Source organism: Phyllobates terribilis, unplaced genomic scaffold (assembly GCF_046119375.1).
Source record: "Phyllobates terribilis strain yellow unplaced genomic scaffold, ASM4611937v1 Scaffold_5__5_contigs__length_657084704, whole genome shotgun sequence".
NCBI classification, from domain to species: Eukaryota; Metazoa; Chordata; class Amphibia; order Anura; family Dendrobatidae; genus Phyllobates; species Phyllobates terribilis.
Genome location: NW_027362765.1, coordinates 141,063,931 through 141,090,569, shown reverse-complemented (window position 1 = coordinate 141,090,569; position 26,639 = coordinate 141,063,931). Strand labels below are relative to the sequence as shown.

Genomic DNA, 26,639 nt, shown 5'->3' with positions numbered 1-26,639 from the left:
ATTGAAAAAAAATGTGCTTTTCTTTCAAAAATAATGACATTTCTAAATGACCCCAAATCTTTAAACGGTAGTCTGTCTGTCTATCTATCTATCTATCTATCTATCTATCTATCTATCTTTCTCTCTCTATCTATCTCATATCTATCTAATCACTGAATTATCACAGAGGCAGAAGTAGTTGTCATTAATAATATAGATATATGGATTTTTAATCATCTGAAAACTTTATTAACGTTTCCTGTTTCAGAGACATAGAAATTAGTAGATATGTTCTTGCATTTTTTAAAAAAAAATTATTTTAGTATGTAAATCTCTTCCGCACTGGGTTCCCACAATAACGTCATGGCCCCCTATCAGGCAGATGCCCCCCCCCCCCCCCCCCCACGAGAACTTCTCTCCCTAATATTATACAGAAGGTGGGCAGAGGCCGGTGTGACCCCCCCCCTTATATGGCAGCCTGTAAGGCCGTGATCGCAGGTTACAGATTCCTTTACGTGGGACTGTCTCGGCACGAGGTTCTCCTCTAATCCACGGTGGATTTGTCAGAGGCCGGGATCAGACAGTGGAAATGATTGGTCTGTATGGACTCTAAGGATGAGTTTTTGGTGCGTTTTTGACGCCGTGTATTTTTGCTGCACAAAATAAACGCAGCGTCTTACAGTTCCAGCAAAGTGAATGGAGTTTATAGAAATCTCATGCCCTTTGTGCTTTTTTTTTTCCTTCTTTTTACGCTGTGTAAACCAGGGGTCTCAGACATGTCACCCCCGGACCACCTGTGACCCTGAGGCTGCAAATGCTGTTTTATGTACAAAGTAAAATAAAAAAGTGCACGTTTGTTATCAGCACATCCTTTACATGCCAAGCTGTATTTAAATCGTGAGATACCAAAAAGAGACAAAAACCACAGTGTCAAAAACACATGAAACTAAGCGCTGTTCTCCTGACCCAAACTTACAGCCAGATCCATGGATCTCGGCCCAATCTCAGACCGTACTGTCACGTTTGGGGAGCCCCTGATGTGCTTAAACAGTGAAACCCCCCCACAAGTGACCGCATTTTGGAAACTAGACCCCTCAGGAAACCTATCTAGATGTAATATATCTTTACAAAAATATGGAAAAAGGATTGTACAGGGGGAGAAAAAAAATAGCGCCACACCTGTCTTGTGGTTGCACTTGGTATTGCAGCTCAGCTACATTGAAGTAAATGGTGCCGAGCTGGATACCACACAAAACACCTGTGGACAGAAGTGGTACTGTTCTTGAAAGAAAAGCACGGACTGCTAATGCATGGACTGGCCACAGCTCTCCCAACCCGAACATGACATTTTAATGTATTTCTTGGAGTGTCGCACTCAGGTCGGGAAAGCCGCGTCCAGTCCATGCATTAGCGGTCCGTGCTTTTCTTTCAAGAACAGTACCACTTCTGTCCACAGGTGTTTTGTGTGGTATCCAGCTTGGCACCATTTACTTCAATGTAGCTGAGCTGCAATACCAAGCGCAACCACAAGACAGGTGTGGCGCTATTTTTTTTTTCTCCCCCTGTGCGATCCTTTTCCATATTTTTGTAAAGCTATATTTAGATAATAAAACAACATCACTTTTAATCATCTTTTAGAAAGTTCCATCCTGCAGCATTTGTCTCTTTGAATAGTTCCCTTTTTTCTAAAAAAGGCGATTTGTTCACACAGTGTCTGCATGAGTGTTGTAAAGGGCAGTGGAAAGCAGAAGTAATCATGCAGTGGGCATGACAGACCTCTGCTGAGAGTTGTAGTGGCAGTGCCCCACAAGCTTTGGAAAAACCTAAAAGTGTGATATATTTAAAGGGAATCTGTCCGCAGGATTTCACCCCACAAACTATTTATATGTGCATGTAGCTCTTTCAAAGACAAGTCCAGCAATACCTTTACATGGACAGTCCCTTCCTCCATTACTGAGAAATCAGTATTTGTAGTGATATGCAAATGAGGCTGAAGAGCTATGGTAGATCTAAAGCCTCTGTCACCCCAGCTCTATTCCCCTCCAGTGCAGCCTCTTCCTTCACGATTGACGGCTCCTCTGTCTGAAGTCACACAGCATAGACGCTGTCAGTAAAGCAGGAAGAGGTGGCGCTGGCAGGGAATAGAGCTGGAGTGACAGAGGTTTTAGATCTACAAATAGCCTCATTTGTATATTAATTCACAGTAAAGGCAGAACAGACTGGTTAGTTAAACGTATGTATGGACTTGTCTATGCTGGGGCGTTAAATCCTGCTGACAGATTCCCTTCAATCATAGATAAAGTAACAATTTTCCTTTATTGATGATAATAGATATGTATTTTATGGGCATAGCGTCGTTTTTAGACTCATTCACTTGAAAAGGATTAGATGTGGGCAGAGGAAAAGCTATCTGTTTTTGATGGATGTAGAAATGGATGTGTGGCAGGAGCCTCAGAGCTCATTCAGACATTGAGTTTTCTCGTCCACTAAAAACTGACAGATTTTGATCAGTTTCTCATCAGATTTTCATCAGGGTTTGGTCAGTGTGTCAGTTTTAGATCACGTTCACACGTTCAGTATTTGGTCAGTATTTTACCTCAGTATTTGTAAGCCAAAACCAGGAGTGGGTGATAAATACAGAAGTGGTGATGTGTTTCTATTATACTTTTCCTCTGATTGTTACACTCCTGATTTTGGCTAACAAATACTGATGTAAAATACTGACCAAATACTGAATGTGTGAATGTGGCCTTAGGATAAGTGCACATGGCGTCTTATAGATGCCAGCATACCCTCGTAGTTTTTGAAGCAGAAAGTGCCGGCAGCATTTTTCCTTTAAATGGAACCTGCCATGTATTAATGTGCAGATAAGGGGTTAATCTGCAGGTTAAGAGCGTTCTGAACCTGCACTGAGAGCCCCGCTGTCAGGAGGAAATGAACTTTATTCCTCCCGGCAGCGTTCGGCTTTCAGTCATAGGGGTGACGCTGGTGTGGTTTCAGTCACTGCTCAGTATACAGTGAGCAGCGTCTGTATCCGTGCCCCCGGCACTGACAGCCGGCCCTAAATCTGAGCCGGCTGTCAGTCAGTGCCGGAGGCGCTGTTACAGCCACCACTCACTATGCACTGAGCAGTGACTGAGGCTGCGCTGGAGCCGCCCCTATGACTGAAAGCCGAACGCTGCCGGGAGGAATAAAGTTCATTTCCTCCTGACAGCGGGGCTCTCAGTGCAGGTTCAGAACGCTCTTAACCTGCAGATTAACCCCTTATCTGCACATTAATACATGGCAGGTTCCATTTAACCATCTGTTTAGTTGTTTGCCCTCTTTTTTTATTACTTCATATATAAGATAGTGAAAGGATGGAACGGTCACTTCGTTTATCTGCTTCATGGCTTTAGAAGCCAGAAGTGATTTGAAGAAGTTACAAAAGAAGAAACATATGCACATCAAGACGCTTGTACATTGCAGGGCATATCTTCATTCTCTTCGGTGTATTTTTTTTGTGCTTTTTGAAGCAGGTTCCGGGCAGAATCCGCCTGAGAAAGATGTTGTACGTATAGCCAAATACTATTAAAGTTTTTTTTTTGCATATGAGAAGTTTTCTCAAGCTTCCTCTATCAAACAAGCAAGATGATTGTCCAGCACACGGATGGCAGCCAAGTATGGTCTGATTTTTGTTCACGGACCCATAGACTTGCATTGATCCGTGATTCAGTTCATAATTGGACATGTCTCATTGTTTTGGAGTAGGCCATCCTTTCCATACACGGACATGTGAACAGCAGCAAAGACTATAATGCATACAAGTTCTGTCTGTGAAAAACTGACGTCTTAATGAGCCCTTTTTATGAGCCCCTTGAATTATGTGTGGTTGATATATGGGTGTTTTTTAATGATAAAACCTAAGAAGAAAAAATGAATAGAAAAATTGAGCATATACCCTATAATATGTAAATTTTGATTAGAAACGCTATCCCACCACGACAAGGTGTACCCAGTCGGGATAGTCCTAGCCTATCTCTAGTATTAATTAACTTTCCATGGACAAGTGGCTAAACAGTTGTGCCCCTGTAGTGCTCTGCTCTTATTCACATTGACACAAGGTAAGGTTTTAATAGAGACAGACTAGGACCGTCCCGACTGGGTACACCTTGTCGCGGTGCGATGGCTTTTATGCTTTTTTTTGTCAAAATAGCGTTAAATAAGTGCCCTATGTTATTTACATGTAGATTTTACTTACTATAAGGTATATACTCAGTTTGTTTTTTCTTGGGCTTTGTCTGTGAAGTGGTCACAGTGTGAACATGCTCTTACGCAGTGCATGTATACCAACTTATGCTCTAGTTCATTTCTTTAGTTCTGCTGCTTTTTAATGATGTTGGATGAACAAATAGTCATTTGAAAGCCAGCAGACTTTTAGATTTTGTTCACATGTAGCTTTTTTTTTTTTTTGCATGAAAAACGCAGGTTATGGCAGAAAACTGCAGTGCAAATTACACACGTTTTTGCTGCCATTTTTAATATGTTTATGGTAATTTTTTTTTTTTGTGTGCAGTTTTCTACTGTCAACCCATTTTGATTTCAGTGAAGAAAAAAATCAAATAATAGCGCTGAAAAAGTTGACAATCTGCTTGTTTATTTTTGCTGTTATTATTATTATTTATTATTATAGCACCATTTATTCCATGGCACTTTACATGTGAAAAAGGGGTATAATACAAGAACAATTACGACATTGAACACAATGTAACAGCGACTGGTACAGGAGGAGCGAGGACCCTGCCCGCGAGGGCTCACAATCTACAAGGGAAGGGTGAGGATACAGTAGGTCCTGGTAGAGCAGGTCATGCATCAGTATGGTGGAGCGGTGGTTACTGCAGGTTGTAGGCTTGTCGGAAGAGGTGGGTCTTCAGGTTCCTTTTGAAGGTTTCCACGGTAGGCGAGAGTCTGATACGTTGGGGTAGAGAGTTCCAGAGTAGGGGGAAAGCACGTGAGAAATCTTGTATGCGATTGTGTGAGGAGGAGATAAGAGGGGAGTAGAGAAGGAGATCTTGTGAGGATCGGAGGTTGCGTGCAGGTAAGTACCGGGAGACAGGTTGTGGATGGCTTTGTATACCATGGTTAGGGTTTTGAACTGGAGTCTCTGAGCAATGGGGAGCTAGTGCAGGGATTGACAGAGGGGAGAGGCCGGGGAATAGCGGGGGGACAGGTTGATTAGTCGAGCAGCAGAGTTTAGGATAGATTGGAGGGGTGCGAGAGTGTTAGAGGGGAGGCCACAGAGCAGGAGGTTGCAGTAGTCAAGGCGGGAGATGATGAGGGCGTACACTAGTGTTTTTGCAGATTCATGATTGAGGAATGTGCGGATCCGAGAGATATTTTTGAGTTGGAGTCGGCAGGAAGTGGAAAGGGCTTGGATATGTGGGTTGAAGGAGAGTTCAGAATCCAGGGTTACCCCAAGGCAGCGAGCTTGAGGGACTGGGGAGAGTGGGCAGCCATTGACGTTGATAGATAGGTCAGTTGGGGGGGTTGAATGAGATGGCGGAAAGATGATGAATTCTGTTTTGTCCATGTTAAGTTTTAGAAATCTGTCAGAGAAGAAGGATGAAATAGCGGACAGACATTGTGGGATTTTGGTTAGTAAGGAGGTGATATCGGGTACAGAGAGGTAGATCTGTGTGTCATCAGCATAGAGGTGATAATGAAAGCCATGAAACTCTATGAGCTGTCCCAGGCCGAAGGTGTAGATGGAGAAGAGCAGGAGTCCTAGAACTGAACCTTGGGGGACACCAACAGATAGGGGGCGAGATGAGGAGGTGGTGTGTGAGTGGGAGACACTGAATGTCCGGTCTGTTAGGTATGAGGAGATCCAGGATAGGGCCAAGTCTGTGATGCCGATAGATGAGAGAGTCTGTAGTAAGAGGGAATGGTCCACTGTGTCAAAGGCAGATGACAGGTCTAGGAGGAGGAGGACAGAGTAGTGTCGCTTAGATTTGGCGGTTAGTAGGTCGTTGGTGACTTTAGTCAGTGCAGTTTCAGTAGAATGGTGCGGTCGGAAACCAGATTGTAGGCGGTCAAAGAGGGAGCAGGAGGAGAGGTGGGAGGACAGCTCAGAATGGACGTGTTCCAGTAGTTTTGAGGCATAGGGGAGAAGTGATATGGGGCGATAGCTAGACACAGAGGATGGGTCAAGGGAGGGCTTTTTGAGGATGGGTGTGACTGAGGCATGTTTGAAGCATGAGGGGAAGACACCAGTTGTTAGTGACAGGTTGAAGAGGTGGGCTAGGGCTGGGATGAAGATAGTGGTAAGGTTTGGGATGAGGTGGGACGGGATTGGGTCAAGTTTACAGGTGGTGAGGTGTGATTTGGAGAGTAAGGAGGAAAGTTGATCTTCAGAAATGGTGGAGAAGGTGGTTTTGGAGGAAGAGGGTTGAGTAGGTGTGGGGAGGGGCTGTGGGGGCTTTAGGCAAAAGCTTTGTCTGATGATGTCAATCTTCTGCTTGAAGAATGAGGCAAAGTCTTCGGCTGAAATAAGAGGAGAGGGAGGAGGCACTGGGGGACGCAGGAGAGAATCGAAGGTGTTGAATAGTTGTTTGGGGTTGTGAGACAGGGAGGATATGAGAGATGAGAAGTATGTTTGTTTTGCTGCAGTGAGTGAAGGACTGAAGGTAGTGAGGGACTGTTTGAATGCGATGAAGTGCTCATGGGAGTGGGACCTTTTCCATCTACGCTCAGCAGCCTTGGAGGCCCGTCGCAGTTCTTTAGTTAGGCTGGTGTGCCAGGGTTGTCTGTTGATTGTGCGAGCCTTGGAACGTGTGAGGGGGGGCGACCGAATTGAGAGCTGCAGCGGTTGTGGTGTTGTATAAAGTTGCTGCAACATCTGCATCATGTAAGGAACTAATGTCTGTAAGAGGGAGGAAGGATTCAGAGAGTGAGTGTAGGTCAAGGTGTTTGAGATTTTTTGTTACTGTAAAACACTGTTTTATCTTCCAACATGAAAAATGGAGTAGAAAAGAAAATGCATCAAAAACTCAACATGTGAACAAGTTATTATTTCTTAGGCCGAATTCAAGCACTCAAAAGATGTTCTAAGTAGCTCAGGTTAGGAGACCCTCTAGTCGGGCAGGATATTGTGATCTGAGCACTGTCTGCGTTTCACGGACATATGAATTCGGTATTAGGTCGCATTCAGTCGTCCATTTTTTTTATTGTACATGAGAAAACACCTACCATTTCCTATCAGTGTTCTGGATCCAACTCCCATACAATTTTTGTCCTTGTTTCCTTTTTTATCATCTTTATGGCATTCTTTTTTTCTCATGCCCATAGACTATAATGGGTTTGTGTTCTATGTATGAAAATCATGGATAAAACACGTATGTGAGGATGCATGTATGAGGCCTTACACATAGAAATAGCAAACCGTACATAGTCTGCATTATACGCCATCTGTACTTGGCCTCCATGTTGTGGTCCTTGCGATACTCTATGGGGGAGTTTACTAAGACTGGCATTTCATACTCTGGAGTTAACTGTGACAAATTCTGTACTCCGCTCAGTAATTTTGATGCATGTTTGCCTGTTTGTGCACTAAAATATTAAATCTGCTCCAACTATGAGTTTTGTACATTTGTGTTGTAATTTATGCCCAATCTTGGGGTAAATGACAGTAAATATGGAAAAGTGGCACAAAAAAAATTGACACCCAAATATTTGTCATTTCTATGCCAGAAAAGCCCTTGATAAATTCTCCCTAATTATGCTGATGACACTCAGATCTACCTCTCTGGCCCAGATGTCATCTCTCTGCTGTCCAGAATCCCGGAGTGTCTATCAGCCATATCCTTCTTCTCCTCTCACTCGCTAAAGCTTAATGTGGACAAAACTGAACTCATTATCTTTCCTCCATCCCACGTAACTCCCCTACCTCATCTATCTATCACAATTAATGACACCACGATTTCCGCAGTACCAGAAGTCCGCTGCTTCAGAGTTACCCTCGACCCTGCCTTGTCCTTCAAACTGCACATCCAAGCTCTTGCTACCTCCTGCCGCCTCTAACTGAAAAATATCTCCAGCGTCCGTCCTTTAGTCAACCCAGAATCTACTAAAATGCTTGTGCATGCCCTCATCATTTCCCACCTCGACTACTGCAACACCCTCCTCTGTGGCCTACCTGCTAACACTCTCGCACCTCTCTAGTCCGTCCTTAACTCTGCTGCCCGACTAATCCACTTCTCTCCTCGCTACTCCTTTGCTTCTCCCCTCTGCAAATCCTTTAATTGGCTCCCAAATCCCCAATGTATCCAGTTCAGACTACTAACACTGACCTACAAAGCCGTCAGTAATCTGTCTTCACTATATACAGGGTGGTCCAAAAGTAGGTGGACAGAAAGTGTAATAAGGTTATGAACTGGGAGATTTATCAAACAAAATCCAGTAATTTTAGATAACATTATGTGGAGTGATGAAGCTTCTTTCAAATTATCCGGCCATATTAACAGACATAATTGTACTATATTTACTGGTATAATGAGAACATGCATTTAACATTAGAGTAACAACTAAATGAGCCTGGTGTCAATGTTTGGGGTGGTATTTCAAGTTTTGGTGTTTTAGGACCAATATTTTTTGATGGAACAGTCACAGGAGATAAGTATCTCGAAATTCTAATGAATCAAGTTGTTCCCCAGTTACAGCAACAGCCTAATTCAAATGACCTTTATTTCCAACAAGATGGGGCCCCTCCACATTATTCAAGAGTGGTCGCGAGTATCTCGATGAAACATTTCCTAATAAATGGATTGGCCAAAGAGGCCCACTTGATTGGCCGGCACGTTCACCAGACTTGACCCCAATGGATTTTTTCTTTTGGGGAGTACTCAAGGACAAAGTTTATAGTCAAAAAACAAAAAGTGTCAGTGATTTGAAAAATTACATAAGAGATGCATTTCAAGAAAATAATACCCAAAGAGACTTGTGCAAAAAAGTTTGTCGAAGTGTAAGAGGCAGACTTCAAAGCTGTGCAAATTGTAATGGAAAACAGTTTGAGCACCTGCGTTGATAAAATTTAAAGGCTTTTGTATTATTGTTCAGAATAAAATGTAATTGTCAATGTTATGCTTGTGTTAGTAAATATAATTTTCTATATAAATCAAAATAAATGTTATTATTTTCTGTCCACCTACTTTTGGACCACCCTGTATATGCAATATCTTCCCACACGTAATCTTCAGTCCTTCCTGGACATCCTTGTGTCCTCCACACTTGTACGTTCCTCACCCAATTCCATCCAAGACTTCTCCTGAGTTTTCCCCATCCTTTGTAATTCTGTGCCCCATCATATCCGATTATCCACCAAATTCGGAACTTTCAGATGGAATTTAAAAACCCACCTCTTAAGGAAAGCTTGCAGCCTGCAATGACCAAGCTGCCACCTCAACACCATCAGCAGAGGCTAGGTGTTCAGCTCAGGGGGGTGAAACATTTGAGTGGGTCCCTAACCGGTAACCCTAATTACTACTATGGTGGCTCACTGATTACCACCATACGGTGACCATATAGTTGTCACGCAAGGTGTTGGAAAGATTTAGTGCAACACAAAGGGAAGAGGGAAAGGGAGCCCAGACTCTTGGGCAAGGGGGAGTGGAGACCACATAGGCTGATCTAGTATCACCCTGTCTTCACTAACATCCCTAAATCGCCGCACACGAACCTCACCCAGTCTTTCCCTGGCGTTAACCCTGGCTAGGGAAGGGAGGGGGATGAGCGCTAGTTGATCCCCACTGACCACTAAAGGCAACAAGGGAGAACAAACAAGGGAAGATAGCTTAGCAGTCGACTTCAGAGAGATGAACATCCGTCCTCATAGCTCCGGAGAGGATGAAGTAATGTACTTACTCCGAGCCTTCACAAAGGGTAATGAGTATCGCTGGCACCTCCCTCTAGCAGACAGCAGATATTTATACACCCAGGCCAGGGTGTTAATTAGCCAGAGGAAGGTAGCCGCTGGGTCCTAGAGAGACAGCCTCTAAGAAGGTGTCTGTAATGCCAAACGTAGTGATCTCCTGCAACCAACTGCAGGGCGACTGTCTGTCACTTCTGACACACCCGTGACAATAGTGGTAGATACCATTCCTGCAGAACATACAAATGATTACAGTACAGTTATATATAGTGACTTACAGCTGACGTTCTTTCTGGTGGAGTTGTTCACTTTTGCCGTATTTTCCATCTTGCCTAGACCGACATGACGACTTCTCCAGCCAGGACTCGTCTGCAGCGATTACAACAAAGACACATTTGACTTCTCACATTTCCAGTACCGTCCTCATCTATTCCCAACCTGCACAAACTCCTCATCCTGCTGATACCCCAATACTGAGCCGCTGCTGCTGTATGTGTCCCTATTACTGCACCTGCTGTTTGGCACAATAACAGCACTCCTCTTAGTGCCCCACATAATAATGCCCACCACTATGGCCTTCACATAGTAATAATGCCTCCTCTGTGCCCTCGTCTAGATGGTAAAATTTCCCCATAGAAAATTTTAATGCCCTAGAAAACAGTGTCCACATTCTGCCCCTTTCACTGCCACAATACTCTGAGTGCCCCTATAACAATAATGCTTCTTAAATCCCACTTAACATTTAATAATGTTCACTGAGTCCCCCAATCTACGGCTCTTCTATACACAGTATAATAGGCCCACAATTCTGCTATACACAGTATGATACCGCCACAACTCCCCTATACATAGTATGATGGCCCCACCGCTCTCTCAAAACACGGTATAATGACCCTCACAGAAGCCCTCACTGTATGATGGCCCCCACAGTAGAACCCACACTGTGTAATGGCCTCCACAGTTGTCCCCATACTAACTCCCACAGTAAGCCCCAAACTGTATATCGGCTCCCACACTTTCAGAACACACAGATCTTCCTACACTCTATGGAGGCCCCCCACAGTAGTTCCACACTATATGATTGCCCCCACATGAACCTCCAAACTGTATAATGGCCACCGCATTAGCCCCTAAACTTTACAATGGCCCCCGCATTAGCTTCCACGCTCTAGAATGGCCCTTACATTAGACCCCAAACTGTATAATGGCCCCTGCATTAGCCCCCAAACTGTATAATGGCCCCCGCATTAGCCCAACAAACTGTATAATGGCCCCCGCATTAGCCCCACAAACTGTATAATGGCCCCTGCATTAGCCCCACAAACTGTATAATGGCCCCCGCATTAGCCCCACAAACTGTATAATGGCCCCCGCATTAGCCCCACAAACTGTATAATTTCCCCGTACACTTTATAAGGGTCCCCATAATGTATGAGCCCCCATCCCTGTATCAGCGTCCACCATTGTTTATGATGCTCCCACAAGTTTTAATCAAAATAAAAACCTCATATACTCACCTAATCCAGGATCCTGGCGAGTCCTCCGGCGAGGCTCTTGCAGACCAACGAGCTGTCATGGCGCTGGCACACGTGCCCGGACTCTGATGTCCTGGGCGTGCTTTGGCACCTTTGCCATTCTGTAGACTGCAGACTTAAAGCGACCTGTGGTCTACAGAACAGAGAGCGGTAGTGCGGGGAGATCGTGTCTCGCTCCTCTACCGTGGGGCTTATCTGTATTGGCGATACAGATAAGGTTAGCTTAGCTCCAAGTGGGCCCCTCTGAGCGCGGGCTGCGGGGCGACCGCACCCTCTGCCCCCCTAGTAGCTATGCTACTGACCATCAGAGTTGCTACAACCCCCACACTCCCAACCTACTGTCTCTTCCCCATTATCCTGCACCCTACCCCCGTGCTTTACACTGCAGTTCTGTTTGGCTGCTGAGTATAATGATAAACCTGGCAGGAAGTCAGTGTGTGCAGAGACAATTCCCATTATTACCAGATATAGAATTATTATAAAATATGATTAGGTAATTGCCATATATATATTTAGTAGAAGGGAGAAGCCTGGGGCCCCGTCCACCTGATGCCACGATATATACAGGAGTGTCTGGGACTTGCAGTTCCACCTGGCCTGTAACTTGAGAGTTTATATATGTCTGCCATAGTCACGTTCCAGCTTAGCTCGCCTCACCGCCCGTCACCTTGTGCCCTTATTTCCTTTTCACCTTCACCCACTTTTCCCTTTCTCGCCCATACACCTGTCTAGAAAGCGCCGCCTTCAGTCTCCATGGTAACGGTCTCCGGATAATGGGAGCACCTATTTGATCTCCATGGAAACCGCAGCGTTTGTTAGCCCATTCTGTACATGGAGCAGCCAGACGGCACAGTGTTTCCATCATTCAGCCACTTAGACGTATCTGTATGTGCCGACCTTCTGCACATTTATCCATTCTCTATAGGTTACAAGCCCCTTGCAAAAATGATACTGAGCACATCTGCCTGAAGGTTGCAGAACAGGATGGAAATTGAGCAATAAAAGAGAGCGGATGATGTAACTGTTACATGAGAAGCTTCTAAGGCTATGAGCAGATGGCGGTTTTTGCAGCGTTAAAAGAACAAGTTTTCCAAAAACCTTTTTTGGGGATGTTTACAACATGTGCACACTGAGCCTTTTTTGTGCATTTTTATAGAGAAAATTAAGCGGAAACTCCCAAGTTAATGAGCAGTACTCTAATTCAGGGATGTCAAACTCAAACACACAGAGGGCCAAAATGAAAAACTTGGACAAAGTCATGGGCCAACCAGTATAATGGGCCCCACATAATCCTCCAGACAGAATCATGGGCCCCCCATAGTCTTCCAGACAGAATCATGGGCCCCCCATAGTCTTCCAGACAGAATCATGGGCCCCCCATAGTCTTCCAGACAGAATCATGGGCCCCACATAGTCTTCCAGACAGAATCATGGGCCCCACATAGTCCTCCAGACAGAATCATGGGCCCCACATAGTCCTCCAGACAGAATCATGGGCCCCACATAGTCCTCCAGACAGAATCATGGGCCCCACATAGTCCTCCAGACAGAATAATGGGCCCCACATAGTCCTCCAGACAGAATAATGGGCCCCACATAGTCCTCAAGACAGAATAATGGGCCCCACATAGTCCTCCAGACAGAATAATGGGCCCCACATAGTCCTCCAGACAGAATAATGGGCCCCACATAGTCCTCCAGACAGAATAATGGGCCCCACATAGTCCTCCAGACAGAATAATGGGCCCCACATAGTCCTCCAGACAGAATAATGGGCCCCACATAGTCCTCCAGACAGAATAATGGGCCCCACATAGTCCTCCAGACAGAATAATGGGCCCCACATAGTCCTCCAGACAGAATAATGGGCCCCACATAGTCCTCCAGACAGAATAATGGGCCCCACATAGTCCTCCAGACAGAATAATGGGCCCCACATAGTCCTCCAGACAGAATAATGGGCCCCACATAGTCCTCCAGACAGAATAATGGGCCCCACATAGTCCTCCAGACAGAATAATGGGCCCCACATAGTCCTCCAGACAGAATAATGGGTCCCACACACATAGTCCTCCAGACAGAATAATGGGTCCCACACACATAGTCCTCCAGACAGAATAATGGGTCCCACACACATAGTCCTCCAGACAGAATAATGGGTCCCACACACATAGACCTCCAGACAGAATAATGGGTCCCACACACATAGTCCTCCAGACAGAATAATGGGTCCCACACACATAGTCCTCCAGACAGAATAATGGGTCCCACACACATAGTCCTCCAGACAGAATAATGGGTCCCACACACATAGTCCTCCAGACAGAATAATGGGTCCCACACACATAGTCCTCCAGACAGAATAATGGGTCCCACACACATAGTCCTCCAGACAGAATAATGGGTCCCACACACACAGACCTCCAGACAGAATAATGGGTCCCACACACATAGTCAACCAGACAGAATAATGGGTCCCACACACATAGTCAACCAGACAGAATAATGGGTCCCACACATAGTCAACCAGACAGAATAATGGGTCCCACACACACAGACCTCCAGACAGAATAATGGGTCCCACACACATAGTCAACCAGACAGAATAATGGGTCCCACACACATAGTCAACCAGACAGAATAATGGGTCCCACACATAGTCAACCAGACAGAATAATGGGTCCCACAGACCTAGTTCTCCAGACAGAATAATGGGTCCCACACACATAGTCCTCCCGGCAGAATAATGGGTCCCACACACATAGTCCTTCCGGCAGAATGCTGGGCCCCACATGACCCTTCCGGCAGAATGCTGGGCCCCCCATGGCCCTTCCGGCAGAATGCTGGGCCCCCCATGGCCCTCCCGGCAGAATGCTGGGCCCCATATAGGGGTGGCAGTTCTGGTGTCGCAGGCCAAATACAATCGCACCACGGGCCAGATTTGGCTCACAGGCCACGGTTTGACACATATTATTTAGAGAGTTTGTGCTCAAAAAAACTCCATGTGCACATAGTCAAAGGCTGACCTTTGCCAGAGCCGCCTGAAGAATGGACAGGTCCCTTCTTTTAACCGCTTTACAGCTTTCGAAGCCTGGCGCGGTTAAAAGAAGCAAAGAAAGACTGAACATGTAATGTAATCTTAATAAATACATTTACAAAGCTTCTATCTTTTTCCATGTTAAATACGGATAGCACAATGATGCCGTCCGTGTTTTTCTTGAACCCATAGACTTGTATTGGCCCTTTTCTCCATGATATTGGAAAAAAATGGACATGTTTCTGTGAGTTTTGCATGGACACACAGTCCGTGAAAAAACACAGATATGTGAATAGCACCATAGATTATAATGGATACATGTTGTATTTGTGAAAAACACAGAATATAGAATATGTACATGCAACACCGATGTCTGAATGAGGCCTTAGAAGTATTTTTTCCCTAAGCTTTTTTTCACCACCTTTCCATCAGGAGATGGTTCCAAGAAGTGCCATGCATTTTATCTTTTATTCCATCAGGTGTGAAATGAATAGGAAGAGTTTTTCAAGCAGTTTGTAGGTGATTTTTGTGTTGTTTTTTTTCTTTTGAGAAACTTTGTCTACTCACAGCCTAAGGGGATAAAAGTGGAGAAAAAGAACCAAACAGTGCTCCGATGGGGGCAGATGTTGTAGTGTTATCTGGAGCCCCTGGTACCTGTTGAGGCCTAAACACCCCAGCATAAGGGCTCATGAGATATATATCTAAAAAAAAAATAAAGGGAACACTCAAATAACACATCCTAGTTCTGAATGAATGAAATATTTTCATTGAATACTTTGTTCTGTACAAAGTTGAATGTGCTGACAACAAAATCACACAAAAATCATCAATGGAAATCAAATTTATTAACCAATGGAGGCCTGGATTTAGAGTCACCCCCAAAATTAAAGTGGAAAAACACACTACAGGCTGATTCAACTTTGATGTAATGTCCTAAAAACAAGTAAAAAAGAGGCTCAGTATTGTGTGTGGCCTCCACGTGCCTGTATGACCACCATACAATGCCTGGGCATGCTCCTGATGAGGTTGCGGATGGTCTCCTGTGGGATCTCTTCCCAGACCTGGACTAAAGCATCCGCCAACTCCTGGACAGTCTGTGGTGCAACGTGACGGTGGATGGAGCAAGACATGATGACCCAGATGTGCTCAATCACATTCAGGTCTGGGGAACGGGCGGGCCAGTCCATAGCTTCAATGCCTTCATCTTGCAGGAACTGCTGACACACTCCAGCCACATGAGGTCTGGCATTGTCCTGCATTAGGCGGAACCCAGGGCCAACCGCACCAGCATATGCTCTCACAAGGGGTCTGAGGATTTCATCTTGGTACCTAATTGCAGTCAGGCTACCTCTGGCGAGCACATGGAGGGCTGTGCGGCCCTCCAAAGAAATGCCACCCCACACCATTACTGACCCACTGCCAAACCAGTCATGCTGAAGGATGTTGCAGGCAGCAGATCGCTCTCCACGGCGTCTCCAGACTCTGTCACGCCTGTCACATGTGCCCAGTGTGAACCTGCTTTCATCTGTGAAGAGCACAGGGTGCCAGTGGTGACTTTGCCAATCCTGGTGTTCTGTGGTGAACGCCAAGCGTCCTTCACGATGTTGGGCTGTGAGCACAACCCCCATCTGTGGACATCAGGCCTTCATACCACCCTCATGGAGTCAGTTTCTAACCGTTTGTGCAGACACATGCACATTTGTGGCCAGCTGGAGGTCATTTTGCAGGGCTCTGGCAGTGCTCCTCCTGTTCCTCCTTGCACAAAGGCGGAGGTAGCGGTCCTGCTGCTGGGTTGTTTCCCTCCTATGCCCCCTCCACGTCTCCCGGTGTACTAGCCTGTCTCCTGGTAGCACCTCCAGCCTCTGGACACTATGCTGATAGACACAGCAAACCTTCTTGCCACAGCTCGCATTGATGTGCCATCCTGGAGGAGATCCCACAGGAGACCATCCGCAACCTCATCAGGAGCATGCCCAGGCGTTGTATGGAGGTCATACAGGCACGTGAAGGCCACACACAATACTGAACCTCATTTTGACTTGTTTTAAGGACATTACATCAAAGTTGGATCAGCCTGTAGTGTGTTTTTCCACTTTAATTTTGGGGGTGACTCCAAATCCAGGCCTCCATTGGTTAATAAACTTGATTTCCATTGATGATTTTTGTGTGATTTTGCTGTCAGCACATTCAGCTTTGTACAGAACAAAGTATTCAATGAGAATATTTCATTCATTCGGATCTAGGATGTGTTATTTGAGTGTTCCCTTTATTTTTTTGAGCACTGTTTTTTTTTTTTTTTTGTTCCAATTGGAGAGCATAAAAATGGAAGCCAAAGTGTCTGTCTGTTTTTTTTGTCGAATCCCTTTTTATAATGCAAACCCTTTGAAGGGCGCAGTCATAGGGCCGTATAAATGGGGCCGGACCACAATGCACGGACTGGCCGGCGGCTCTCCTGACCCGAGTGCGACCGCTTCATATATTGTATGTAGCCCGTTACGCTCTGGTCTGGAGAGCTGGTCTAAGCATTACTGTCCAATCTCGATCTGATTTATACGGCCGACCGACTGTGCCCTAAAAGTGGAAACTTTTGCCTCTGGTCTGTATCCCTCTTTGCATACGCCCATTTTTTTTATATTGGATCTGTTTGTTACATTTACATGTGATTTAAAACTGGACATTTGCAGGGACTACGTGCCCTAGACAATGACCTACGTAGCCTAATCCTGCATGCAAGGCCACCCTTCTTATATGGGCCAGCGGACCTCTTGTAGTTGATATGCCCATTCTCATCGACCCCTATGGATCCTATAGATGTGTAATGACACAAAAGTTGCAGACCACTTGTGGCACTTTTATCATTGCAAATGCATCATGCGACATTCTGGGGTCAAGATGTCACTCAATGACTTCATATATCATTAAAAAAAAATTCTTAATAGGGACTCTGATATCATGTCATTTAGGAGGGGTGGAAAGCCTCCAGCATTTCAGGGTCTCATTTTTAGGATAAGGTGATAGAAGGGATAGATAAACCAGACAGGGACAGTGTGGAGGGGAGGAGGACAAGGCTCAGAGGGTCCAATAGAAGAGGAGAAGGAGTATTGAGAAAAAGCAATGGGGGAGGGTGGCCGGGGATGGAGGGAGAGAGATAATAGGGGAGGAGAGGAAGAGGGGGAGGGTGGAAGGCTGTTGCATGAAACAAGCACACAAAGGACCAGGGTTGTGAAAGAGAGAGTGAAAAACCAAGCCGGGCAGGAAGCGGCATATTGGAGCCAGGGTGGCCAGGAATGAGGTGAGTGCAATGAGCATTGGGAGGAATACACAGCCATTTATCCAAAAACCACAGGAATATGCCGGCAGAGCGCAATCCATCACAAGCAATGGGAGAAATGAGCGAGCATCATCACAAGATGCAAACCAGGACTATTCCTGTAACACCTAAAGCAAAGCGAAATATAACAGGCGTAATCATAAAGCATGATGTATGACCAGCAAAAATGTCCTCCGGGAGCGAAGCAGAACCGTGAGAATAAGCAAATCGAAGCCCCCATCCAGTGATGGGAGCAAACTTTATCCAGTAACAGATGTAACAGAGCCAAAATTGTCAACTGTCTGGGGCTAGATCACTATTAAGTTATGTATGCCCAATATCTGATCAACTTTGCTGAAGTATATATGGAATATTCAGCTGTGCTACATCCTCATTATATGTATGTAGTATGAGCCCGGACACGATTGTGTAGCCAGGTCATCAGCACAATTTGTATTGTGTTTGCATGTGTACGTCATTGTAACAACACAGATGGTCGTAAGTGACAAGTGTCAGATATATGGTACCGGCAGATGTCTGCTCTTACACCCTTTACATGGATTTGAATGAAAACCAGGGTCCTCTACTTTCTGCTCTTGCCTTATTACCTTGCTGCGGTTAAGAGAGTCTTTGAGTAGACAGTACCATTATATCACTATTATATATATATATTGCTATTGTATATGGATATAGGCTCGTGTGTGTGTGTATATACATGTGTCCAATTATATATATATATATATATATATATATATATATATATATATATATATTATATATGTGTTCATAATGCTTTATAGGTAGAGATTCATTACTGCAGACCTGATCCAATTTCTTGCTAGCTGGCATTGATAATGATGCTGAATCTCCAGCTGCTCTGTCTAGAGCATAAATATAGAAATGGTCTGACTGTAATGTATACACTGTGCTCGAGCTCCCGCGAGAGGTGGGCAAGTGACGACTTAGTGACTCTGTCCCTTTAAGAAGCCTAATCAATGTATATTGGCCAGTAGTTTATAATAAGACATAGAAAAGGAACCTCCGTCTTCCAGTCGGACCTCCATATACACGCTTGCAATCATCCATTAGGTCCCCAGTGGTTACGTCCTATGCAGGTACTGTATGTCTAATGGAGCGTTGATGTGACAGTTCTGTTTTTTTTCCCCCCTCTGGCTATACAGACATTTCTTACTTAGATCAGTTTCAAGGAAAACTTAGTGATGAGCCACATTCCAGCTCTTCGAGGGCTTGTCATTAGTACAGTTACCAATAATAGAGCAGATCATCAGCGATGTCCCCCACAAGTGACCCTATAACCAGCAGGTTTGGCTTGGGTGAATGTGTGTGTGTTAGGAAAGAGATAAGCAGCTGTCAGATACCTGATGCCTCTTATCTCATAAGGTATCAGCACTGAACAGGGTAAAATGTGACCCCTCTCACATGCTAATTTCATTCAGTGTGAGAAATTGGAGATTGTAATGTTGCCCCTACACCCTTTCCATCCTTGGTGAATTACACCTACGGATACATGTCTGTCCTATCTGTGTTTTAATGCTATTTCATACCACAGTATAGCGGGTGTATTTTCTCTATTTTACGGCTGCAAGTCCTGGCCCTGACAACATGCGTTACAGCACATATATATGCCTGGGATGCGCTTAGTCTGGGTCATGGAATACATGATCGAGTTGGGACTTGTGACCGTAATATGGATGAGAAAATATGGCTGCTATATGGGCACATGACATCTGTCACTTTAAGGTCTCCTTCAGTTGTCCGTGTTTCCAGTAGGTGTGGTATCCATTGCTTTCACGGATCGCACATACCCATTATAATCTATGCTGCTATGCACATGTCGCTGTTTTTACACTGACTGTGTGAATGAGCAAAACATACAGAGACATGTCCATTTTTTTCCAGCAGCACGGATGAATAGGGCCAATACAAGTCTATGGGTCCGTATAAAACACGTACAGGACACGGATGGCATCAGTGTACAATCCGTGTGCTGTATGTGTTTAACAATGCAAAGAATAAGAGAAGCTTTGTCATTTATTTATTTTTTATTCATACCGGAAAAACTCTGATGGAAAACACGGACCATACACTGATGACACACAGATGGTAAAAACGGACCGTACACTGATGACACACTGATGGTAAAAACGGACCGTACACTGATGACACACTGATGGAAAATACGAACCATCCACTGATGACACACTGATGGAAAACACGGACCGTACACTGATGTAAAACACAGACACACGGACTGTACACTGATGGTAAAAACGGACTGTACACTGATGACACTCTGATGGAAAACACGGACCGTACACTGATGACACACTGATGGAAAACTCGGACCATACACTGATGGAAAACACGGACCGTACACTGATGTAAAACACAGACACACGGACTGTACACTGATGGTAAAAACGGACCGTACACTGATGACACACTGATGGAAAACACGGACCGTACACTGATGACACACTGATGGAAAACTCGAACGATACACTGATGGAAAACACGGACCGTACACTGATGACACACTGATGGAAAACACGGACCGTACACTGATGACACACTGATGGAAACACGGACCGTACACTGATGAAAAACGGACCGTAGACTGATGACACACTGATGGAAAACACGGACCATACGCTGATGACACACTGATGGAAACCACAGACACACGGACTGTACACTGATGGTAAAAATGGACCATACACTGATGACACACTGATGGTACAAACGGACCGTATACTGATGACACACTGATGGAAAACATGGACCGTACACTGATGACACACTGATGGAAAACACGGACCGTACACTGATGACACACTGATGGAAAACACACACACGACCGTACACTGATGAAAAACACAGACACACGGACTGTACACTGATGGTAAAAACGGACCGCACACTGATGACACACTGATGGTAAAAACGGACTGTACACTGATGACATTCTGATGGAAAACACGGACCGTACACTGATGACACACTGATGGAAAACACGGACCGTACACTGATGACACACTGATGGGAAACACGGACCGTACACTGATGACACACTGATGGAAAACACGGACCGTACACTGATGACACACGGATGGAAAACATGGACCGTACACTGATGACACACTGATGGAAAACACAGACACACGGACCGTACACTGATGGAAAACACAGACACACGGACTGTACACTGATGCCACTGAAACTGTGTTTTCACATGCATGTTTTATACAGACGTGTGTAGGATTCCTGATATTGTCTTGATTTTTGTGAAATGTAGTATTCTAGTGACTGGATTTGGACTCGGTCATAATTTTGTTTCCGTTCAGATTTTATGACCTTCAGAATATGTAACAGAGTCCAATACCGGTTTCTTTGCTACTGTAACGAGTGCGCCTGTATATCTTGCATCTCGCCTTATAAATATTGGTGATATTTCAGGGAAATTTGCTTTTGCTGCCCATATAAACATGGCTTCTCTTCTACATACCTGTACATGAGTTTCGCTTGATATTGAAACTTGGCTGAGATGTAATACCACACACATCGGACAAGTTTCGTTTTTGTCCAAAAGTAGCCATGTTTTTCTTAACTTGGTCAACCCCTTACAGTAGTTTGTCAAACTTCCAAGAAATCACTAATTGTGCAAATAATAGATGGTTTGAGGATTGCATCAATATATCAACTAAAGTCATTTCTATCTGTTGATTTTGCTAGAAATTCATTTTTTTCTTAGGTCGGTTTGACATGTCCGCCATTCACCAAGTTGTCCGGCCTGCCAATGGGTCTGGCTCAATATCCTCATCTAATGCCTATGGGGCTGTTGAGTTTGGGACTGGAGATCCGCAGGAGGTTCCTACATTGCGGTTTGTACTCGGACTGTAAATGTTGGTCAAGTGAAACCGGTCTAAAGTTGAGTTCAGACTGGCGTATTTCACGGTGTACGGACCGCAATGTCCGGATTACTGCAGATCTCCCAACCCGAACTTACACCCTCATGTGTCTGTGAGGCAGTAGTTCAGGTCAGAAGACCCCGCAGTCAGTCCAGGCTTGGCCATCCGTATCTGAATTGTGAAATACGTCCGTCTGAACATGGTCTTCGTTCTCGTTGTTTCTTGAAAACCCTCATGGCTGCCATAACAATTCTCACATGGGATGTTACTCGGTTTCCTCAGTAATTATTTAGTGATGCATCCGTATTTTTAGCAGTCAGGGGTATCTAAGCCATATTGGTGGTGACCAGTGTCGGGCTGGGATGCCAAGTGCCCACCAGTAACCAACTTTAGGGCCTCACTGTACAACTGCATGTAAATGTGACATTGTCCTTGACTCTCCCAGGGGGATACGGGGGAAACTCGGTACCCGGGCCTTGACCTTCTGTGGGATGTCACGGCAGTCGGCTCCCGGGCCCGTACCCTGGGGTCACTCTTTAAAAGGGGTTTTGTTAACAGTTTTTGTCTTGTGACGCTGCCTGTGGTTCCCGGTAATGAGTACCGGCGCTGCTGCAGACCTCCGGGGGTGATGGGATGGCAGCTGGGATGTTTCTGCTCCCCACAGGCGGAGCGGGCCCCCGGGGCAGGGTTGATGGAAGGGATGCAGGTGAGAGGTGGCCCGGTCGGGTTAGGGGGAATGACGGACACACACACAGGGGATTCGCTTCAGTACCTTTACTGGTGTAACGGCAGGTATGGTCCAGGGTACCTAGTAGGAAGGGTGCACATCTGGACTCTCCCCAGTGAGCGGGTAATAGGCCTCCTGGTCCGTTTCTTCCTTTCTCTAAAGCTTCTGGCCAGCCTGGAACTAGGCCTAGCTTCTATGCTGTTTCACTCTCCCACCTGTCTGCTTGTAGTGGAACTTTTCTTTGGCTACCACTATCCCTGGACGTTGGGGCCTTCGTGGTTCCTAGTTCTGTAAAATGATGGTAGCTTCAGGTTGACCAGGGATCTGGAATCCTCCTGGTATGCCGGTTGTCCCTACTGGGTGTAGACGACCCTGTAGGCGCGGACCCGGTGTCCGGCTTGTGTTCCGGGGTGAGCTTCAGATGCTCCTCTGCCCCCTTAACTCCTCTCTCCTTGCCTCGGCCACAGTCGGGGCCCTCAACACAGCAGCAGACGTGCTGCTCCTTCACTGATCTAAAGTGTCAGCACACTCTTGACTAACTAACTCCACCCTCCAGTATATATATATATCCCTAACAGGGCTCCCTCTGGTGGTATCATGTGGAAGGGTGGAGGTGTCTGTTATGTAGTGAGGGCCTCAGCTGGAGAAGTCCGTCCATGCACCCTTTTGGGTTCTGTGGTACCTGGGGGTAGCAGGGTGCCACATCCTCAATCACAAATTTCTAGAACAATGAACTGGGTAGATTGATAAATGAATAAGATGCTGACTTTGTCTGTACATAGTGATTCAAGTGTATTGTGCCAAGTATTGCTCATATAAGAGGGTGGTGGCCTACCGGAGGATTCTCCTCTTCTCCGGAGGGCCAGTCCAAGCCTGGTGGTTACTGTGCATAGATGGGATCATTGCTTATTAATGACGTGTATGATACAGATACAATAATAGTAGGCCTCAGGCCTCATGACTAAAAAGTAAGGCCAACATGAAATTCAGCGGTTGCCCATGGTAACCAATAAGATTGTAGCTTTACTTCCTAAGCAACCATGAAAGCTAGGTTGTAATTGGTTGCATTGGCTCCATTTTACATCTGCATTGTTTTTTTTAGATACAGGATCAGAATGTTTTCCTGTCACGATGTTGCTCTTGCCCTGTAATAAGGCAGCTGGGGCCTCTCAGTTCACAGTCCCATGGGAGTCATGTCTTACATAGCTTTTATTAAAGGGGCAATGCTCATGAATGTGCTGTATCACGCAGTGTAAACTGGTCGTATCCTCGCTGACCTCGTAGACCTGGCAAGTCTCACATCGCTTTTTGTAATCAGCAGAACTGTGGTTTATCATCCAATAATTGATGTGTGAAGGATAATGTGCTGTGGAGAGATACGGAACAGGGGGGACAGACAGGGGCAGAGGTAGTGGTCGGACTGAGGCGCATATGCCCCTCTGTCACTTGGGAAGACACCAGTAGGTGCAATAGTGGGGGGGCTGTTATAGATTTTGCATTAAGGCCTTGATAGGAGCTTCAAGTTACACTTCTGGTAATAGATATAGGGGCTGCCAGAAATGAGAAGTCATGAACATCTGGATAAGGAAAAAAAATTCCGTCCAAGGGGAGTGTAAAATACAGATGGATAAGTTGAACATCAGTCATCTGGCCAACAGCTTTCTTCCCCATAAACATATATTCTGCTTAACTGAGCAGGAATCGCATATATACAAAGATATTCTGCTTATCTGTAGGAATACAGTAAGATACACTGGGTATGAAGAGGTTCTCGAGCTGTGCACATCAATGACCTGAACTTTAGGACTGCTCGCTTCCCGAAGCGTCCAGTGGAAACAGGTTGCTAATTACCAGAAGAATAAGTAAAACGCTCGTTCTTAAAGTGAAATCATTTTTAGGGTATGTACACACTGATACATATTTTTTTCAGGCTTTCTGCAGCAGAAAATCCAAATTTTTTAGGAGGATTTGGAGAGTTTCTGCTCCAAAAATTTCTCAAAAAAACTTGTCAAAAACTGTGAACATTTCCTGTGAAAAAAATAAGAAAATATCCTTCAACTTGCTTTAAAAAAAAAAAATCCTCATTCTCGGCAGCACATAGTACTGCCAGAACTTGTGCTGCCGAGTACAATGACAGTCTATGTGTGCAGAACAATCCATTACTGATAGTTTTGTGCACATTGGAAGCGCAATCTGTCTGTTAAACGACCTCTGATCGGTAAAAATGTAGCTGATTGACGGTCATTTAACTGCTGCCGTCAACCAGTGTCCACAAGCTCTAACCATGGACCATTAACGTCAGCAGGGTCTGACTCTCAATGTACCCTTATATTGTACATTGGGCACCACTCTGTTCTCATAAATCACCCATGTACTTTAGACTAAAGTCAGCCGAACCTGCCAAAATTGCCGGGATCAAGCGGCAGTCTAATGTGTATGGGGGGCCTACCGACTCTCCCTGTACAGATGATGCCAAGAGTAAGAAGGATCCAGAAGTTGGAATTTTAATGGTTAATCCTTTTGTTTGGTGCATAGATAAGACTGTGTCAGAGGATTAATGAGTGGAACAGGCAGTCACGAGCGGTGGTCAGTTCTCCCTCAATGGAAGTCTTCACACAGAGGCTGGACAGATATCTGTCTGAGATGGTTTAGTGAATCCTGCATTGAGCAGGAGGTAGGACCAGATGACCCTGGAGGTCCCTTCCAACTCTACCATTCTAGGATTCTATGAGCAGAGAACACAGGAATGCTTGGTGATCCCAGCGCCCTTTATATGAGGGAGTCAGGAGAGATGGTTGATAGCCGATCCGTCATTCAGCAGACACCTATCTCATGTGTATGGGTGACTTTAATATTGCACCGCCTGTCCCATTTTCTTGCATGAGGCAAAGCTGTAGTAATTCCAGGCACAGCAGATACCTAAAGAAGTGGTTGCCGAACTTGCTGCATTGTTGTGGCTCATTCAATCAGCTGTTCAAAAGACTTCCATCAATTTGATATTCATGGTTTGCACTAAAGAATAAATCTTCAATTTTATGGAACTGGAGATCCCTTTTAAATCTTTTTTAGTCTTGATTTCCTTTTCCCTTATTGTGACTAAACTAATCTGTGATCTGCGGTCTGAAAAACGAAAATGTTGTCAAAGATTTTAATACATGTTGGAAAATGCTGATATACAATCTTCCGACAATCTATAGTAATGGCATGTTTTCCATAGAGTCCCCCAAAAGTTGGCTGAATCACATATCTAAAGGTTCATTTAGAGGAGGCAGTTATTGGCAAACGAGTATTTGTATGATTGCTCGTTCCTGATTCTTGGCCCACGGAAACATGCCGCAAATCACCCAACAAACGAGCAAAACTCTTTGCTTACTGGGTGATCAAATTGTTGATATCTGCAAAAAAAAACAATTTTCAGCAGCACATCGCCCCATATAGCTATGGCCGAGAGTTTTGAGAGTAAGACAAATTTGGGTTTTCACAGCGTTTGCTGCTTCAGTGTTTTTAGATTTTTTTTAGTCAGATGTGTCTATGGTTACTGATGTACAATTATCAGCATTTCGTAAGTTTTTTAACTTTTACTGATAAATACATCTAGTTTATGTAAAAACTTAATATTTAGTGTTGAACCTTATATTTCAAGACTTCTGCAATTCGCCTCGGCATTCTGGATATCAGCTTCTGAGCCAAATCCTGACTTAGGACAACCCATTCTTGACTAATTAGTGTGTGGTTTTGATTCACCACAGGTTCTCAATGGGATTGAGATCTGGAGAATTTCCCATACATGGACCCAAAATTTAAATTATTTTGTTCACCGAGCCACTTAGTTATCACATTTACCTTGTGACCTGGTCACCATCATGCTGACAAAAGCATTGTTCATCACCACATTGTTCCTGGCTTGTTGGGAGAAGTTGCTCTTGAAGGATATTTAGGTTCCATTCTTTATTCGTAGCAGTGTTCTTTGGAAAACTTGTGAGTGACCCCAGTCCGTGGCCTAAAAATCAACCCAACATATGAATGATATCAGGATGCTTTACTGTTCAGGACTCATAGTAGCGCTCACCTTTTCTTCTTTGGACAATCATTCTTCCAAATGTCCTAAGCAGTCTGAAAGAGTCTTCAGAGGAAAAAACTTTGTAGAAAGTACAGGGATTGGACTGCAGAGAACTGGGGTAAAACCATTCATGTGTGGGGTTGCTCTTCATCCATGGA

The 26,639-nt window shown here is 44.9% G+C and overlaps 1 protein-coding gene across 6 annotated transcripts in view; it reads left to right on the top strand.

The window, feature by feature from the left end:
* LIMD2 (LIM domain containing 2) overlaps positions 1-26,639 on the top strand; it is a 54,460-nt gene that overhangs the window by 5,916 nt on the left and 21,905 nt on the right. For 3 of the 6 annotated variants that reach the window (XM_073683087.1, XM_073683083.1, XM_073683080.1), the window contains exon 1: positions 17,591-17,747. The exons of the other annotated variants lie outside the window; for them this stretch is intronic. The gene's annotated coding sequence lies outside the window, so the exon portion shown is untranslated. Of the gene's footprint in view, positions 1-17,590; positions 17,748-26,639 lie in introns of those variants that run through there. 6 annotated transcript variants of the gene reach the window in all.